Source organism: Ursus maritimus, unplaced genomic scaffold (genome assembly GCF_017311325.1).
Source record: "Ursus maritimus isolate PB19 unplaced genomic scaffold, ASM1731132v1 scaffold_9, whole genome shotgun sequence".
Taxonomy (NCBI): Eukaryota; Metazoa; Chordata; class Mammalia; order Carnivora; family Ursidae; genus Ursus; species Ursus maritimus.
In genome coordinates, this window is record NW_024427107.1 from 10,426,110 (window position 1) to 10,445,820 (window position 19,711).

The window sequence follows — 19,711 nt, forward strand, 5'->3', positions numbered from 1 at the left end:
CTATACAAGGACCACCAATTTCTACAAGAATAGTTCAGGCCTTGAGAAAACAGATGACATCAACAATTAGCGGCACATAATTCTGAAAACAAACAAATAAAACAAGGCCGATGAGGAAAAAACAGAATTACTGGCAACAAAATGTCTAGAGGATTAGATGCAAATGTAGCATCAGACACCATAATAAATTCTAGATGAGTTAAAGTGTAAAACACACACTGAAAACTACTTGTAAGTCAGAAAAAAATTTAAAAACACATTTGTATAATGACACGAATAAATATTTTAACAAGAAAGCAATGAAATTCCCAGACATCACTAAAAAAAGTTTCATATTCTGACTATATAAAGAACTAATACAAATAACATCAATATTCATATTCCACTGGAGATAGAAAAGAAATATGAAATAAGTGTCAGTTGCCACTACACATCTATGAAACCAACCATAATAAATACAAATGATAGGAGTCAATGTGAAAGGCAAAGCCTGCAGGAAAGCAAGGATGCCTGGGCGACTCAGTCAGTTAAGCGTCTGACTCTTGCTTTTGGCTCAGGTCATGATCTCAGGGTCATGAGATCAAGCCCCATATGGGGCTCTATGCTCAGTGGGGAGCCTGCTTGAGAATTTCTCTCCCTCTCCCTCTGCCCTCCCCCCACTCAAGTTCTCTCTCTCTCTCTAAAATAAATAAATCAACCTTGAAAAAGTTATTTAAATGCTGCAGGAAAGGAAAGGTATTCCCAGTAAACTATCTGACGCTATCAAACAATATTTACACAATCCATAACAACATGAAGTGTCTACTGACAAAGCCATAGGAGAATATGGGGGGCTGGTGTGAGGGGGTCAAAAAAAGCCTAGCGGATGCAGTAGCTCACTTCTAAAATTTTAACTAAAGAAATAGCAATCTAAGTATTAAAAAATAATAATATGGACCTAATTACCTTAAGAAACAGACAAAAATGGGACGCCTGGATGGTTCAGTGGGTTAAGCATCTGACTTCACCTGAGATCATGATCCCAGGGGCCTGGGATCGAGTCCCGCATAGGACTCCTTGCTCAGTGGGGAGCCTGCTGCTCCCCCTGCTTGTGCTCTCTCTCTCTGACAATGAAATAAATAAAATCTTAAAAAAAAAAAAAAAGAACAAGAAACAGACAAAAAAAAAAATAGAAAGCCATGGCTCTGGAGGCCAGACTTGTGAAGGAGAAATGGTGAAGTGGAAGACTGCTGTTTATAATAAGCCTTGGAGTATTAGTCAGTTTTGTGATAATGCTTGCTTTGAGTTTTTTCTAGCACAATTAATTAATTCATTAATTTGAGAACAATTTGAGCATAATGAAATCTTCTACTTCCTTATGTGAGAATTTGTCTGCAAGAAACCCTAGCAATGTTGCACCCCACTGAATTGTCAGAATATACAAAACGCACACACACACACACACACACACACACACCGTTCAGATACGTACCAGCTGCCTCCATGCACCGCGTATGAACCACACCCATCCACAAGCTCTTTTATGCATCTGTATTACTCATAAAGATGAGCTGCAGTAAATAAGTATGACTGTTTCTTTTTAGTCACACTTGCATTGACAATTTTAGGTTTTTTTTAATTTTGCTCTTAAGTATTTTTATTTTTTTATTATTTTTTAAAAGATTTTATGGATTTATTTGACAGAGAGAAAGAAAACAAGCAGGGAGAGCAGGAGGCAGAGGGAGAGCAGGCTCCTCACTGAGCAGGGAGCCTGATGCAGGACTCGATCCCAGGACCCCAGGATCATGACCTGAGTGGTAGGCAAATGCTTAACTGACTGAGCCATCCAGGCACCCCTTAACTGAAGTACTTTTAAAATATTATCTCTTTTCTCATTATTATGTGTCAGGTCAACTTAAGTCACTGATGAAATGTGTGTCATGCCCTTAACGCCATTTTTGCCTTGTGGTCTTTGTTTGTTTGTTATTTGGTTGTCTTTTTAATAGACTTTATTTTTTAGAGCAGTTTTAGGTTTATTAGAAAAATTGAATGGGAAGCACAGAATTCCCCAAAACAGTTTCCTCTATTATTAACGTCTTGTACTAGTGGGGTACATCTGTTACAATTGATGAGCCAATATTGATGCATTATGATTAACTAAAATCCATAGTTCAGTCTTTGTGTTCTACATTCCATGCTTTCTGACAAATGTCTAACAGCATGTATCCACCATTACAGCATCTTACACAACAGCTTCACTGCTCTAAAAATCCCCTGTGCTCCACCTACTCGTTCTTCCCACCCCACTAACACCTGGCAACTGCTAATCTTTTTACTCTCCGTAGGTTTGCTTTTTACTAAATATCATATGATTGCGATCATACAGTATTTAGCTTTTCCAGACTGACTTCTTTTTTTTTTTTTAAAGATTTTATTTATTTATGTGACAGAGAGACAGCCAGCGAGAGAGGGAACACAGCAGGCGAGTGAGAGAGGAAGAAGCAGGCTCCTAGCGGAGGAGCCCGATGTGGGACTCGATCCCGGAACCCCGGGATCACGCCCTGAGCCGAAGGCAGACGCTTTAACGACTGCGCTACCCAGGCGCCCCTCCAGACTGACTTCTGTCACTTAGTAATATATTTAAGATTCTAGCGTGTGTTTTTGTGACTTGGGAGCTCATTTCATTTTATTGCTGAATAATATCCCATGTTTGGATGTGCCATCGTTTATTTAACCATTCATCTCCTGAAAGACACCTTGGTGGCTTCCAAGTTTTGGCAATTATGGATAAAGTTGCTATAAATATTTGTGTGCTGATTTTTGTGTGGACATAAGTTTTCAAGTCATTTAAGGGCAGTTAAGTTTTTAACTCAAGAAGCATAGGTGCTGCATCGCTATGGTAAGAGTGTGTTTAATTTTGTAAGAAACTATCAAACTGTCTTCCAAGGTGGCTGTAACAGCCTGCATTCCCACCAGCAATAAATGAGAGCTCCAGTTGCTCCACAACATTGGATGTTGTCAGTGTTTTGGATTTTACGCATTGTAATAAGTGTGTAGTATTACCTCGTTTTTTTAACTGCAATTCCTTAAAGACATATGATGTTGGGCATATTTTCACATGCTCTCTTTCCATCTGTATATCTGGTTTGGTAAGGTGTCTCTTCAGATTTTTGACCATTTTTTAAATTGGGTTCTTTACTGTTGAGTTTTAAGAATTCCTTGTATATTTTGGACACCAGTTCCTTATCAAATATGTGTTTTGCAAAGATTTTCTCAAAATCTGGCTTGTCTTCTCATTTTCTAGACAGTGTCTTTCACAGAGCAGAAGTTTTTAATTTCAGTGAAGTCCAACTTATCATTTTTTCTTTTCTAGGTCATGTTTTTTATTGCATAGTTTTGCACAACTCTGTGATTTTGAGGAATTTGTAGAGTATGGAAGAGACGCTGACCACATTTATCCTTTTCAGCCAAATTATTTATTTGACCAGATAATTCCATTTTGAACAAAGTACCCAAAACAATTGGTGCAGAGGTACTGAGCAGCACAACTTCTGGTGAAAAATTGGAAACTTAATGCCAAACAGATGAGAATGCATAAGTAATAATTGAGAATAATAACAATGTAAAATACTAGGGGCGCCTGGGTGGCTCAGCTGGTTAAGGGTCTGCTTCCTGATTTCAGCTCAGGTCATGATCTCAGGGTCCTGGGATCCAGCCCCACATCCGGCTCCGAGCTGGGCATGGTGTCTGCTTAAGATTCTCTCTCTCCCTCTCCCTCTACCCCGGCCATGCTCTCTCACTCATGCACGCTCTCTCTCTCAAAATTAATTAATTAACTAATTAATTAAAATACTAATATGCTGTTAAAGATTGTTAGCACGTCAATATTCTTTGCATACAAATATAAGTTCATGGAAATGTTAAGTGAAGAAAGTAGCACATAAAATATTATTATTTGTACATTAATTTCAAATAAGAAAGAAATGTAATTTTTTTCTTAATTGAAATATAAGAAATATAAGAAAAACTCTCTAACTCGTTTTCTTTTCGATTTGAATGTAAATTTCAAATAGGAATTAAAATCCAGTATCATGTATTAGTTAGAATAAGTAACCCTAGTTGCTGTAAAACAAATTCCAAAATTTCATAGTAAAAGTTTAATTTTGGTTCGTGCAAACTACATACAAACATTTCAGGTAAGCATCAGTTAAGGGACCCAGGCTCCTTCCATTTGTGGCTCTACTCTCGCCTGGGCTGTGGAGCCCTTGGCCATTCCTTCCTCTGCATTTGGCTGGGAGATGGAGGAAGACTTTGAGGGATCACACAGGAGGTTTCTATGGGTCTGGTTTAGAAGGTTGAACTCACTTGCACACACATGGCTACACCTACCTTGAAGGCAGGCTGGGGGAAGGGTCTAGCTGTGTGCCCTAGAGATAGAAGAATGCTTTTGTGCCTACACAACACTGCACTTGACAAAACTGACCGCTGGTTTTCTTAGATTCCTTTCTCTTTTCAATTTTGCTTAACTCTGTAGCAACATAGAAGTATCCCTTATTATCTTAATCTATTTAGTTCCTGAGTCCAGGTTATGAGAGTTTAGATACCACTTATACCACTTATCCAAGTCTATTCAGTTCCTGTGTTCAGATAGGAAGAGTTTTGATAACTAAGATGTATTCATTCTTTCCTTAAAAAAAGGAAATTGAAATTTGCAGCCTCTCTGAATTCATCCCCTAACCTTCATTTCAGGCAATGCCTCCTAAATCAACTCAGAGTATTTTTTGTCCTATTTAAAAATTTTACAGCAGATTACATGTCTTGCCAAGGAAACAATGTGTAAAAATCTTTTCTGTGGTTCTTTATTCCTAACCTACATTTTTTTGTTTTTTAGGATAAAGGAAAATTTCTAAGATTTTCTCATCTGCATATCAAGAACTTGTGCTTGGTTATACTTTGATAACACTCATCAGAGTCAATTCTTGTAGAAATGTATCATGTTAACGTAGTTTTTTTTAATATGATAAAAAGACCTGTAAACATGTTATATTTAGGGAGTAGAACATCTTTACATAATAATCCATTTCTAAAATTTTTTTCTATTTCCATGACCACCTTTAACATTGTTCTCCAGTTGCCTTTTAAATTTAACAAAAGTTTTGCAAAATGTCTTTTATAGTGTTGATTATTAGTATCTTAAAAAATTATTTCATGTACTTACCTCCTGGTTTTTGCAGATTTTTACTATTAACTTGCCAATATATGTAAAATGTTCCATACAGGCTCTAAACATATATTTACATTTTATCTATGTTTACCTTAAATAGTATTTTCATGTGCAATGTATTTAATTCTGTAATTATGAGTGTCTTCCTGTATTTTTCCTACTAAGGTTTTCTTATATTCTGTTAATATATATTTTATGTTCCAAGATAAATCATTATCCATTTATGCAAGGCTTTTGTTGCTACGTCATTACATTAATTTTTTTATTTTTATCTTCTAACTATATGTCATTAATGTAGGTGTGCAATTGATTTTTTGAAGATTCCATTAAAATCTTTCCATTCTGTGAACTAATTTTTTGGTTGATATTCTTCATTTTCGGTATAATTATACAATTAGCAGAAGTTGACTTTCTAACTAGATATCCAGAGACCTTATTTGAGGCTTTCCTTTAAATATCTTCTTATGCAATATTTTTAAAGTTTCTTTTTTTTTTAAGATTTTATTTATTTATTTAGAGAGTGAGGGAGGGGCAGAGGAAGAGAGAGAGAGAATCTCAAGCAGGCTCCACACTTAGCCCAGAGCCCAGTGTGAGGCTTGATCCCACAGCCTTGAGCTCATGACATGAGCCAAAATCAAAAGTCGGATACTTAACTGACTGAGCTACCCAGGCACCCCTAAAGTTTCATTAAGATACACAAAGCTCAATCTGTATCCACTCTTAGTCTTCTAATTAAGTAAATCTATTAATTAAATCCAAAATATTTCTAAAATTAACTGAATTAAAGAAATTGTGACAGATTGGAAATCACATCATCTGAAGTAATTGAATTTGGAATTCTATTTCTATACACATTAAAGGAACAAATTAACAATCCATTGATATCCTAAGTGAATATATTAAGTATAACATAAAAAATTTTACAAATGCACTCTTTGTATAGCATTAAGTGTAACATAAAACATTTTTAAATGTACTTTTTGTGTAAAATTAAAATTGTGTAAAATTAAAATATTTCTGAAATGAATTCTGAGAGGAGAATTGCAGTCAGTTAGAGCAGTAACTATTTTGAATGTTGTGATATCACCACCTACTGGAGAATTAGAATTGGAACATTTTCATGTTGGAAATCCTTATCAAATGGCAATATTTACTGAATTTAGACCTTTCTAGTTCATAACATTTGTTAAGAGGTTGAGGTCGTAACTCCTTATTTTACACACATGTGAAAATAGACCCAGAAGGGCTGAACACTCAATGATCTGCCTAAAATCATTACTAATTATGTATATGATGATCCTATAAGACGAATTACATGTAAGACGCTACTCCATTCCTACTAGTCCTCAGTCCCGTGATTTGTGTCCTATAACTTGCTTCTAGTGCAACAGTCAATGTTCATTGTCAGTGTCCGTTATAATAAAGGCTAAAAACACTCTTGAAGTGAAAGCAAAGTTGGTTTTCCTACCAAAGTTGTTAATCATAATTTCCCATTTTGCTTCTACTGCCTCAGAATAATTCAGAGCTACATTTTTACTAAGTTCTTAGGTTTTCTCCAGATGACTGCTGACCAATTACTTAGGATGAGCATCCAGTTTCTCATTATCTCCCTTTTATTTTCTCACCCATAATTAAAGGAAAAAAAGAAGATAGCACTTTCCAACTCTCTGACTACAAATTAGAAGACTGTTGGAAACTGTATGGGAAAACAGGTTCCCTCTCAAACTGGGAGAGAATAAATTGGTGTTAAAGTTTGTTAGTAATTTCACAGTATCTATCAAAAGTTTAAATCACGTTGCCTTTGACACTACAACTCTGCCTCTAGGAATTTATTCCACAGATATTTTTGCCCAAATATTCATCATTGTGTTATTGCTCATAGCAAAAACAAAACAAATCTGGAAACAACCTAAATGTTCTAGAAGGATACTGATAAATTATAGAACATTGACACAGCCATACCGTATGGAGTACTGTTCAGCCATTTTTTTTTAAACGACATGGTTCCGTACATACTCATAAGAAAAGAAGACTAAACTTATACTTAAAGAGAAAGAGCCACTTTTTGCATTATATGTGTATTATCATTCCACCTGTATAAAAATACAGAATTGTAGGGGCTTCTGGGTGGCTCAGACAGTTAAGTGTCTGACGCTTGATTTCAGCTCAGGTCATGATCTCAGGATCCTGAGATGGAGCCCCACATTGGGCTCTGTGCTCATCAAGGAGTCTGCTTTTCTCTTTCCTTCCCCCTCAGCTCTTCCCCCTCTGCCTCTCCCCCCATTCATGCACTTTCTCTCTTTGTCTTCCTCTCTCTCAAATAAATAAATAAAATCTTTTTTAAAAAAAAGAACAAAATTTCCAGTATTTGGAAAAATATTAAATACTAAATTTTAGCTTCGAAAATCGTTTTCAAATATTTAATGTATTTCTAACTTTGCTATCATGACTATAACTTTTAGTATATGATTTTCATGCTTGAAATGAGTACACACAATTTTTGATCAAGACTTTTTTTTTTAAGATTTTATTTATTTATTCGACAGAGATAGAGACAGCCAGCGAGAGAGGGAACACAAGCAGGGGGAGTGGGAGAGGAAGAAGCAGGCTCTTAGCGGAGGAGCCTGATGTGGGGCTCGATCCCATAACGCCAGGATCACGCCCTGAGCCGAAGGCAGATGCTTAATCGCTGTGCCACCCAGGCGCCCCTGATCAAGACTTTTAAGAAATGATTTAGTCTAACTCTTGATGGCCACCTTTGATGAAAAACTTTATTTGCACTAGAATACAATACCAAAAAATTTAATTACTTTACAACCATGTGAAAATTTTAACATAGTTGAGAGTCTATGTGTTAAGAAGAATGTCTTCTCCTTTTCTTTCATCGATAAATGTAAAGTTAAAACTTCTTTGGTGATGTGACTGGATTTCCAAGTTAACCAAACATTTCCATACCAACTATTTCACAATCTAAATAATCTCTCATTTGCAAAAACGCATGGGCCTTGTTAGAGCAGTCACCCTCAAAGTGGTTTGGATGGCCCTAAAAGGGCATGTCAGCTCCAAGTAGGCAGAATTGTATAAAATATGTAGTGTACTGGGTTGAACAGTGTCCCCCACCCCAAAATTCATGTCCATCCCAGAACCTCAGAATACGACTTGATTTGCAATACAAGTCTTTGCACATGTAATCAAAGTAAGGTTCAAGATAAGATCATCTTGGATCAGGGTGGGCTCAAAACCTAATGGGAGTATCCTTAAAAGAGACAGAAAAGGGAAAGACCCAGGGACACAAGGAAGAATGTGATGTGAATATAGAGGCAAGGGTTGAAGTGATGCACCTTCAGACCAAGGAATGCCAAGGATTGCCTTCCACCACCAGAAGCTGGGAGAGAAGCAAGGGAATGGGTTCTCCCTCAGAACCACCAGAAGAAACCAAACCTGGAGACACCCTGACTTCAGACTTCTGGCCTCCAGAACTTTGAGAGAATGTATTTTTGCTATTTTAAAGCCACCTAGTTTGTGGTACTTTGTCATGGCAGCCCCAGGAAACTAATATTCATGGACACCCTCTTGAGGTCCTGCCCTTGGAATGCCTGGTATGGGGTGGGGGGCTAGGGGGGCTTAAAAGATACTTATACATTTGAAAAAGAAGATATAAACCATTAGGACTTCGAGAAAGATATCCTGGTGACCATCATGTATGCATGGGGTGGGGGGCTAGGGGGTGGTTTTGGAGTCCAACAGAACTCTCTTTCCATGAGGTATACAAAGATTTCATCTTCAAGACAAAAAAATCCATCGGACTCAGCACTTTCCTCAGCAAGCCACAGCCCGCACCAATCCACCTCCCTGCATTAAACCGTTCAAGGAAACCACCTTTGAGGACAACAGTTCCAGAACAACTCAGGAAAATAAGATCTTCATCTAATNNNTGCTGCAGTGTGTCCAGAGGTCATCAAGTAGAGGAAGAAGAAATGATCAGCCCTCTTCAGACAAAGCAGAATCTCCAACCAAAGAAAACTGTTGGAATAGCCAGAAAATTTTAAACACACAGTGAATTTGATGAAAGGACATATTTGAAAAGCACCTTCAAGAACATCAACGCACATGAATCTTGGGCACTTGATACTAGGTCATGCAGCGGCCCCCAAACTGATTTTGCGAAAGAGAATCTTCTCAAACAGGGATTAAATGAAGAAAAAGCAAAATTGGTGAAGCCCATTCAGGAAAAAGAAGAACTTCTTCAGAGGTTAAAACTAGTCAAAATGTATGGCTCAGACCGTGACGGGGTTACAGCTGTTAATGAGGAGGTGGAGAAGCTCTAGCCAGCTGTTGCTTTACGACATGCGGCAACTGTGTCTGAGGAGAACCAGAGTGCAGCCTCCCTCAGCTGACCGGCCACTGTGGGTTAGACAATAAGATGTCACACCGTAATAGAAACGAAGAAGGTATAGGTGTTTCATTCATCATTGTTTCTCCAAATGTCTTTGAGAATGACAACTTAAAAGATACTTATACATTTGAAAAAGAAGATATAAACCATTAGGACTTCGAGAAAGATATCCTGGGGACCATCATGTATGTAAATATATGTATGTAAATATATATGTATGTAAATATATCATGTATGTAAATATAAACTCACCTCTAAGATGAAAATTCGGTATGTGGGGTAAATTTGCCAAAGAAAATTTGACAGCTAAAGTAATGTGAAAAAAACTAAATTGTGTTAGGGGCGCCTGGGTGGCACAGCGGTTAAGCGTCTGCCTTCGGCTCAGGGCGTGATCCCGGCGTTCTGGGATCGAGCCCCACATCAGGCTCCTCCACTATGAGCCTGCTTCTTCCTCTCCCACTCCCCCTGCTTGTGTTCCCTCTCTCGCTGGCTGTCTCTATCTCTGTCAAATAAATAAATAAAATCTTAAAAAAAAAAAACTAAATTGTGTTAAAAAAAATTAATGTGGACAATTCTGGGAGCCAAGTTTAATACATCGTTCTGCTCATGGCAAAAATTTTATGTTGACTGTTAAAAAAAATAGTCCAGGGGCGCCTGGGTAGCGCAGTCGTTAAAGCGTCTGCCTTCGGCTCAGGGCGTGATCCTGGCGTACCGGGATCGAGTCCCACATCAGGCTCCTCCGCTATGAGCCTGCTTCTTCCTCTCCCACTCCCTCTGCTGTGTTCCCTCTCTCGCTGGCTGTCTGTCACATAAATAAATAAAATCTTTAAAAAAAAAAAAATAGTCCAATGTGGTGAATGTCTATACCTAAACTGGTCTAAAAATGCCTGCCTCTCTCCTAAGTTTGTGATCTTTGTTTCCATCCATTTACCACATATTTCCAACTAGATGGTTTAGCAGGCAAGGAAGATCCTATATCCGAAATTTTACAATAATTATAATAATATTATGGAGACAAAAATTGGGGGTCACTGCACAAGTAAAGCCTTTGCCTGCTGCAGCCTCCAAGCTGCTCCGAGGGTCCTGCGTCAGGCACTTTGGGCATCTGGAATGCCAGCTCCAGCCAAGCTCCCCCTCCGTGCCCACCTGACTCCTTATCCCCCTGGCAGAAAATGGTTGCCCCACGCTTTGCACATTTTAATTCCAGCCCCTGGGGCAGTCTGACCTACAAATCTGAATCCCACTCCATATCGCAGGAAAGAGAACCAGATGGACCAAGCTTGGGTGACAGCTGTCAATCCAGTGACCGTATTCCGGGGTCAGAGTTAATACCTAGCCTTCCTTGAATGCCACTCAAGCCATTCCAATCTATCTGGAGTAAAGTTGGTCTCCTGATCTCCTTCTAAGACAAACAAACTGAAGCACATTTGGTTAAGGATCCAAATTGTCTTGGACGTACGATGTGGGCAGATACGTTTCCTCCAGGTCTGTAGTGTTTTGGTGGCTGGGGCTCAGGGTCCACCAATCTAATATCCATGATGTATTCATGCAGGCTTAGAACAGAGCTAGATATATGGTTCAAAAGGAGTATAATATTTATAATATAAAAATATTTACATAGTATCAGTGCTTTAGCAGCATGTAAATTCATAAAAAAGTGCACAAATAAAGTTTTAGAAATATAATTATATATTAACATGCTATAAAATATTTTTATTTGTAAGACCCACAGAAAATACCCTTTTGGAAAGTGAAAAAACTCCTGAAACAAAAATGGTTATTTCTTTGTTCATATCTTTAGTTTATAAGGTACTCATGTATCCTTAAAGTGAAGAGCTCTTAGAATTTGTTTTCTGACATAAATTTTTATTTCTAAAGCTCCCCTGAGACGTAATTGACAAAAAAATTCTGAGGTATTTAAAGTATACGTTTTGTATACACACACACACACACACACACACACACACACACATCACACCCCATATTTAGCTTCTTGGGGGGCAGAGGACACTTAAAATCTACTCTCTTAGCGAATTTCAGTTATACAATGTAGTATTATCAACTAGAGTCACCATGCAATGTATTGGAGCCTCAGACCTTATCCATCATACAACTCAGTTTGTACCCTTTTACAGCATCTATCCATTTCCCCTACCCCAGGACCTGGCAACCACCACCTACTCCCCAGGACCTGGCAACCACCACCTACTCTCTGTTTCTATGAGTCTGGCTTTTTTTTTTTTTTTTTAAGATTCCATATGTAAATGATACCATGCTGTATTCGTCTTTCTCTGGATTATTTCACTTAGCATAATGGCATGAAGTAATTATAAACCCTGAGCTCCCTAGTGATGAAGAATGAAGAATGACCTATGGGGTTCTATGAAATGCATACTCAGATCAGGCTCACTTCTCTAGGCAGGGAGGATACCTGGTGTAGTCATAGGAATTTAGGGTGAAATTTTATTTATTGCATTCTTGCCCTAATTCTGGTCCTTATTGCTGGTAGTGGTGACTTGGCATGTTTGTCTTGGGGCCAAGGAAGAGAGGTGAAGGGCAAGAGCTGGGAAGAGCTTGGGGCATTGGGAAAGAAAACCATTCAATAGGTGTTAAATCTCTAGAGAGAGTGCTTTCCACAAAAAGATGAAGTTTTAAGGAATAGCTTGGCTAAAGTTTGCAATAAAATCAATTAATAAAATTTGGTTACCTTAGATGCTTTAAAGAGTTTTTTCAATTTTTTTAAGCATGATTGACACACTGGTTTCAAGTGTACAACAGAGTGATTCAACTTCTCTGCATTATACTATGCTCACAAGTGTAACTACCATCTGTCACCATATAATGTTATTATAATATCATTAATTATATTCCCTGTGCTGTGCCTTTTATTCCCATGACTTATTCATTCCATAGCTGGAAGACTGTATCTCCCTCTCCCCTTCACCCATTTTGCCCTTCCCCCTACCCCACTCCTTCTGACAACCACCAGTTTGTTCTTTGTATTTATGGGTCTTATTCTGTTTTTCGTTTGTTTGTTTATTCATTTGGTTTGTTTTTTAGATTTCACATATGAATGAAATCACATGGTATTTGTCTTTCTCTGTCTGACTTAATTCACTTAGGATAATACTGTCTAGGTCCATCCATGTTGTTGCAAATGTCAAAATCTCATCCTTTCTAAAGAAAAAAAAGGATCTCATCCTTTCTAATGGCTGAGTGTACATATATGTGTATATGTATATTTATATACATATATTCATATGTATATAAATCTTATCCCCATATCTTGGCTATTGTAAATAATGCTGTAATAAACACAAGAGTACATATGTCTTTTTGAATTAGTATTTTCATTTTCTTTGGGTAAATGCCCAGTAGTGGAATTATTGGATCATATGGTATTTCTATATTTAATTTTTTGAGGAACCTCCTCCCAAATAATTTTTTTAAACTTTTTTCCCCAGGCTATTTTGCAATAAATGGAAATAACCACTGCAAATTTCACATCACAAATTTGACTCTCTCTCTCCCCCAAATTCAGCTTTACATTTCTACAGAGTAACAATCACAGTGACATATTTAATCCTCTCTTAATGTATATTTTAGATAATACTGTATCCCTGAGAATTTCACCTTGTCTCAGTCCAGATTGGGAGGAATCTGAAGCTGCAGTTGGATTCTCAAGTTACAGGCAAGCCTGTATGCTGGTGCTCCCTCTAGTGGACTTTCTTTTGCATTGCACAGGCTTTTGTTTTTGTTTTTGTTTTTGGGATTTTTTTGATTTTTGTTTTGTTTTGGGGGGGTTGGGTTTTTCTAAAGCAGGAGCACTTGCTCATAGGCCAAGAAACATCTCATAAAGCCAAGAGTAATCAGAAGATAATAATCTCAAAAGATACTTGCATGATCAAAAATGCATGAATCCAACAAGATGAAGCTGCTTGTATTCGCCCGAATTTGCAGGGAACTTGCTAAAAAGAAATCTCTCCGTAAGAGCTTGGAGTGGCAGATAAACCTCAAGAGACTGCTCATTAATAATTATTTTTCAAATGTTTGTTCTGATTGATAAAGGACGGGGAGTTTGTATTCGGGAATTGGGAAGAGATCCTGTACCATGGTAAAAAATAGGGACCACAGAAAATACATGCTAAGTCAAGTGTTCATTTGGAGCGATCTGAGATACTGAACACTTCCCTGGAGAGCTGATGTGTAGGTCCTGTTGCAGAAAATGGTGAAGATGCTGAATTCTATGTGCTGGGTGATTTGGGGTTCCGGAGGTGACTGGCTGAGACACAGACCAGAGTGTGAAGGGACAGCTGAATGTAGGAGCCCAACATTACCACCATGGCCCTTTGCTGGAGAGCTGCACAAATCCATAATGCTCAAATGTCTCTGGGCCAACACTACTGAAGTGGTTGAAAGAGTCAAAAGCAATGCTGTCAGTGTTTCCCAGCACGGGAAATGACGACATATGTGTAGCTTGCTGACAGAGGTGACTGTCCAGGGCCTGTTCAGGGAGACCTCACACCTTGTGTTGCTTTCCAGGACCCAGGGGCACCATTGTCTCAGTACGACTGTCGCCTACTGAAGGCACCCCTGCAGGAGAAAGACTGCACACGGGGTGCTGAAATGCCGGGGGCTTGGTCAGTAGGACTGACAATACACCCGAAGACAAGGCCAAGGTCTGATGCCTCCCTGGTCTTACACAACTCTAACACTGATCTCTCTGGGTCATCCTGTTCTGCGTCATCTTGTCATATTAGAATGGCCTCCTTTATTGAATGCCACCTGCTTAGCTTCAACCAGGCATTTAAATCTTGTGTGCGTTTACTCAATAGCTCTATTTTTAGTCACAGGTGGATAGAAATATGCTGCTACAATTTTGGTGGCTGCTCCTCTTCCTTTATTTTTATGCTGCTCTATATGGTCATTTCTCTCTGTCTAAATAGTTCACTAACAGACAAAGATGGTAACACGTTACACAGCTGAGAACAGGGAAGTAAGCAAAAAGGGGAGAAAATGCCTCTGAATAGACAAAATGGATATTGCAAAACCCATGTGTAAGACTGATGTAATGTTTGCATAATCCTGAAACCACTACCTGAGAACAGTTCTAATATCTCTTACTACTGTGATGAAGGGAAAGCCTCAGGGCTTTAAGAGGTAAAAGAGAACAGATTTCTGGAAACTTGCAGTGATGATTACCCCAGTGTACTAAGTATCTTTTTCTTAGTTATTTTTCCTGGTTGACCATTGTTGGGGAAGATCATCCAAAAAACATGACCACTGGAAGATATTTGCAAATGATACATCCAATAAAGTGTTAGTATCCAAAACATATAAAGAACTTATATAACTCAACACACACATAAAAACAAATAATCCAGTTTAAAAATGGGCAGAAGACATGAACAGACATTTCTCCAACGAAGACATCCAGATGGTCAACAGACACATGAAAAGATGCTCAACATCATTCATCATGAGGGAAATCCAGATCAAACCCACGATGAGATACCAACTCATATGTGTCAGAACCAAAATCAAAAACAGGCTAAAATCAAAAACACAAGAAACAAGTATTGGTCAGGATGTGGAGAAAAAAGAACCCTCTTGCTCCATTGGTGGGAATGCAATCTGGTGCGACCACTCTGGAAGACAGTATGGAGGCTCATCAAAAGATTGAAAATAGAATGACACTACGATTCAGCCATCACACTACTAGGTATTTACCCAAAGAATGTAAAACATTAATTCAAAGGGATATACGCACTCCTGTATTTATGCAGCATCGTTTACAATAGCCAAATGTGGAAGTAAACTGTGTCCATCCACAGGGGAATAGATGAAGGAGATGTGTTACATATATACACAATGGAATATTATTCAGCCATAAAAAGAATAAAATCTTACCATTTGCAACAACATGAATAGACCTAGAGAGTATAAGCCTAAGTGAAATAAGTCAGAGAAAGACAAATATCATATGATTTCACTCATCTGTAGAATTCAAGAAACAAAACAAATGAACAGAGAAAAAAGGAAGAGGGAGACAAACCAAAGAACAGACTCTGAGCTAAAGAGAACAAACTGGTGGTTGCCAGAGGGGAGGTGGGTGGGAGGATAGGTGAAATAGGTAAGGGGGATTAAGAGTACACTTATTTTGAAAAGCACTGAGCAATATATGGAATTGTTGAATCACTATATTGTACACCTGAAATAAATATTACACTACATTTTAACTGTGCTGGATTAAAAAAAAAAAAAAAGGACATGGCCACCGATTGACCTGATAGCAAGACCCACCAGGCACTCAGAGACTCCTCACCCCCTTCCCTCTGCTAGGAAATAGTTCTGCTTGCCTCACCTGCTCCTAGAGGCTTCTCCAAGGACACGGACTTGAGATAATAATGTGGTGCTGAAAACACCTGCATGGTATACGTGACTGAAACCAGTTAAGGCCTCTTTATAAACTTCCAAGATTTGGATGGTGGTGCTGGAATCCACTCCTCTTGCTGCTGCCCAGCACAAGCGTCTTATGTAAATTCTCTTTGCTTATTAAAACTGCCACTTACTAGCCTGGAGGGGCCTTTCTCTTTGGTCTCTCCCTGCCCTCTACATACGGGGACCAGTTTCAAATTTCATCTAGGAATTTCCAAGGAGGGTGATGAACCAACAACTATACAGTATCTTTGTCACAATTTTAGAGTTGGATGAAAGAGGCTATTCACTGCTAGGACCAGTGCTTCAAAACCAGTGCAAGAAACATCTTTCATATTCCCCTGTTCTTAATTTGTGAAACACATTGAAATAGTCAGTGCTGCTCACTGAGATTTCTAGTTCTTGTCCTTCAGAGTACACTATAGGATTGTGCTTCCCCAGTTCCTTGAGCTGGGCATGGCCAGATGATTTGCTTTGGCCAAGGAAATATGCCTATTCAAAGAAATAACGGTTCTTTAGGGGCGTGTATAATGCATATATTGGTCAGCAGTCTTATAATTCCCTTAAGCTATCTTCACTCTTTTTCATTGTTTTTTCTCTTTATTCCTCTCATTGGGTGAATTCTACTGCCCTGTCTTGGAGTTCATGGACCTTTCTTCACTCTTAAAAAAGAAGGAAATCCTGCCATTCCCAACAACATGGATGGACCTTGAGGGCATTATGCTAAGTAAAATAAGCCGGACAGAGAAAGACAATATCACATGCTATCACTTATATGTGGACTCAAAAAACAAAAGTTAAACTTATAAAAACAGGGAATAGAAAAGTGGTTGCCATGGGGAAAATAGATTGGTAAAAGGTACAAACTTTCAGCTATAAGATAAATAAGGTCTGAGGATCTAATGCATAACTTAGTGACTGTTGTTGATAACACTGTACTGTTATTTGCTAAGAAAGTAGAACTTAAATGTTCTTACCATATATACATATAGAGAGAGAAATATACATATGTAAATATGTGAGGTAATGGGTGTATTAACTCAATGAGGGAAATCTGTTCACAATGTATACGTACATCAAATGATTATGTTATACACTTTAAATATCTTACAATTTTGTCAGTTATACCTTAATAAAAAGAAAGAATTTGGATCATGTCAGTGGAAGTAGGGTAAAAACGAGAAGACATGCTCAAGAGATATTTTGGAGTTGAAATCAAAAGCTTTGGTAAACAATAAATGGCGTGGGTAAAGCAAAGAAGAATTAAAATGACTCCAATTTGTAGCTTTTGCTAAATGGTGTATTAAATGTTAAAACAGTGAGGAAGGTTTATAGGAGGAAAAAAAAGAGGTTTTGGTTAGAGAGGCAATGTTTTTGAGACATCCAAAAGAAAATTACAGTTGACAATTGGAAATGCAAGTCTGGAGTAATGGAAAGAATTAAGAATTGGAAAAATAGATTTAAAAATTTTAAATGCAGGCAATCCTCCATTCACATTTTCATATTTGCAAATTCACCTACTCGATAAAATTTATTTGTAACCCCAAACCAATACACATGGAGCTTTTGTAATCATTGGCAGACATGCACACAGAAGCAAAATATTTGAATTGCCCAATGAGCATGTTCCCAAGTAAGGACAAACAAGGCAATATTCTGCCTTGTTGTTTCAGCTCCTACACTGTAAACAAATGTTTTGCATGGTCTGTTTAGTGCCACTTTTTTTTTTTTTTTGCATTTTTGTGCATTTTGTTGGTGATTTTGCTGTTGAAAAGGGCCCCAAGCATAACGCAGAACTGCTATTCCTAAGTCCAAGTCCATAAGTACAACAGGGTTATAATTTGCCTTATGGAGGAAATACATGAGTTAGACAAGCTCCATTCAGGCATGAGTTATGGTGCTGTTGGCTGTGAGTTCAGTGTTAAAGAATCGACAATATGTATTAAATAAGGTGTCTTTTAACAGTTACAGAAAACAAGGTTATCTATCAATTGGTTGATGAAAATGTAATCAGAAGCTTACAGGACCCTAACCTTGAGTTTCTTCTAGGAGCGATGGTTCAGTATTCACTAATTCCATGTTCTTGGCAACATTATAGAACATAACTACTGCAAATAATGAGGATTTTCTGTGTATAATCATAGGTATGAGACTGTAACATTGAATAGTGAAAGCATATACATCAAGAAAGTAAGAGAGCTGAAGATAGAACAATAGGAAAAAACAGAATTTAGATGGTGGACAAAAGGTAAAATGTTAGAAGCAGCTCAAAAGGAATGGTCAGGTAGGTAAGCAGAGTACCAAGAAGTACCCTGAGGAAATTTCAGTAAGAGAACAATCCCAATGTTAAGAGCTGCATAGAAAGCTCCCAGGAGACACACAGATGGTATAAAGGAAATGCATATACGAGACTAATGGACTTGAATTTAAAACTTAGTTCTGCTCCCTAATACCTGTGATATAAAGAAATTCTTCTTATTTCTTTGGTCCTTAATTAATTCTGTAGAATGAAAACAAATCCAAATAGACATTGTAGATTACATAAAATAATGACCAACTATAAATATTCCACATTTTGTAAACTTTAAAAAGCCAAGATTAAATGTTTTAAAGGGTTGTATACTACAGGGACCTTGGATCTTGCAAGGCCTCAGTTATGTTCCAACGTAAATAAAATTACACAAGTTTATGTTTCATTTAGGGGAGTTGCAGTTGGATATAGTTTATTAATCCAAGATGGAGAGGCCTGCATTTTATTCTGTCTCTCCTATCCATACATGATGATCTCTGTTGATATATCTTGTTATTTCTTGACTTTCCGTGAATAGAAAATGGCCTTTGGAGATAGTCAAACCTAAATCTGAGTTATGGATCCCTACCTCCTTCCTTTAGTCACTCACTCATTTATACACTTTTTAAAGGTAATATTGGGTCCCTGGGTAGCTCAGTCGGTTAAGCATCTGCCTTTGACTCAGATCATGATCCCAGGGTCCTGCATCCTGCTCCCTGCTCAGCAGGGAGTCTGCTTCTCCCTCTTCCTTTACCCCTTCCCCCACTCATGCGTGCTTTCTCTCTCTCTCTCAAATAAATAAATAAAATCTTTTAAACATTTAAAAAATAAAATAAAGATACATATTATGTTCCAAGTTCTACACCAAGGCACTAGAGATAAAGAAGGCTGTAGCCTCCATGATCTTATAGTCTACTGGAAAGAAAAACTAAGTATAACAAGGTATAAAATTAAGTTTCCAGTTTAAGCACCCCAAGAAACAATACATATTATATGTGGAAGCAAGTATGACACAGAAACTCCTGGATTTTATATCCAGTACAATAAATGCCGTGATCCTTGAACCCCCTAGACCACTTTGAGAATATAAAATAGAGGACAGAGGGGCAGTGAAGTATTTATAATCATATTCCTTTGGAGAAGAATGGGAAGAGATACTATAGTTTTCATCACAAGCTAAAAGAGAGGGAACTTCAAAGGGACCATGTGAATGTCAGTTGTTATTTTTATTCACTTTAACAAGACAGGAGTGAAACAACACAAACATATGGAGTAACTCAATGACATGACATGAGCAACTTCTTTTCTGAATCAACAAATAATTTTCAAATACTAGAAGACTACGTCTTTTCTTCTTTCTTTCTTTCTTTCTTTCTTTCTTTCT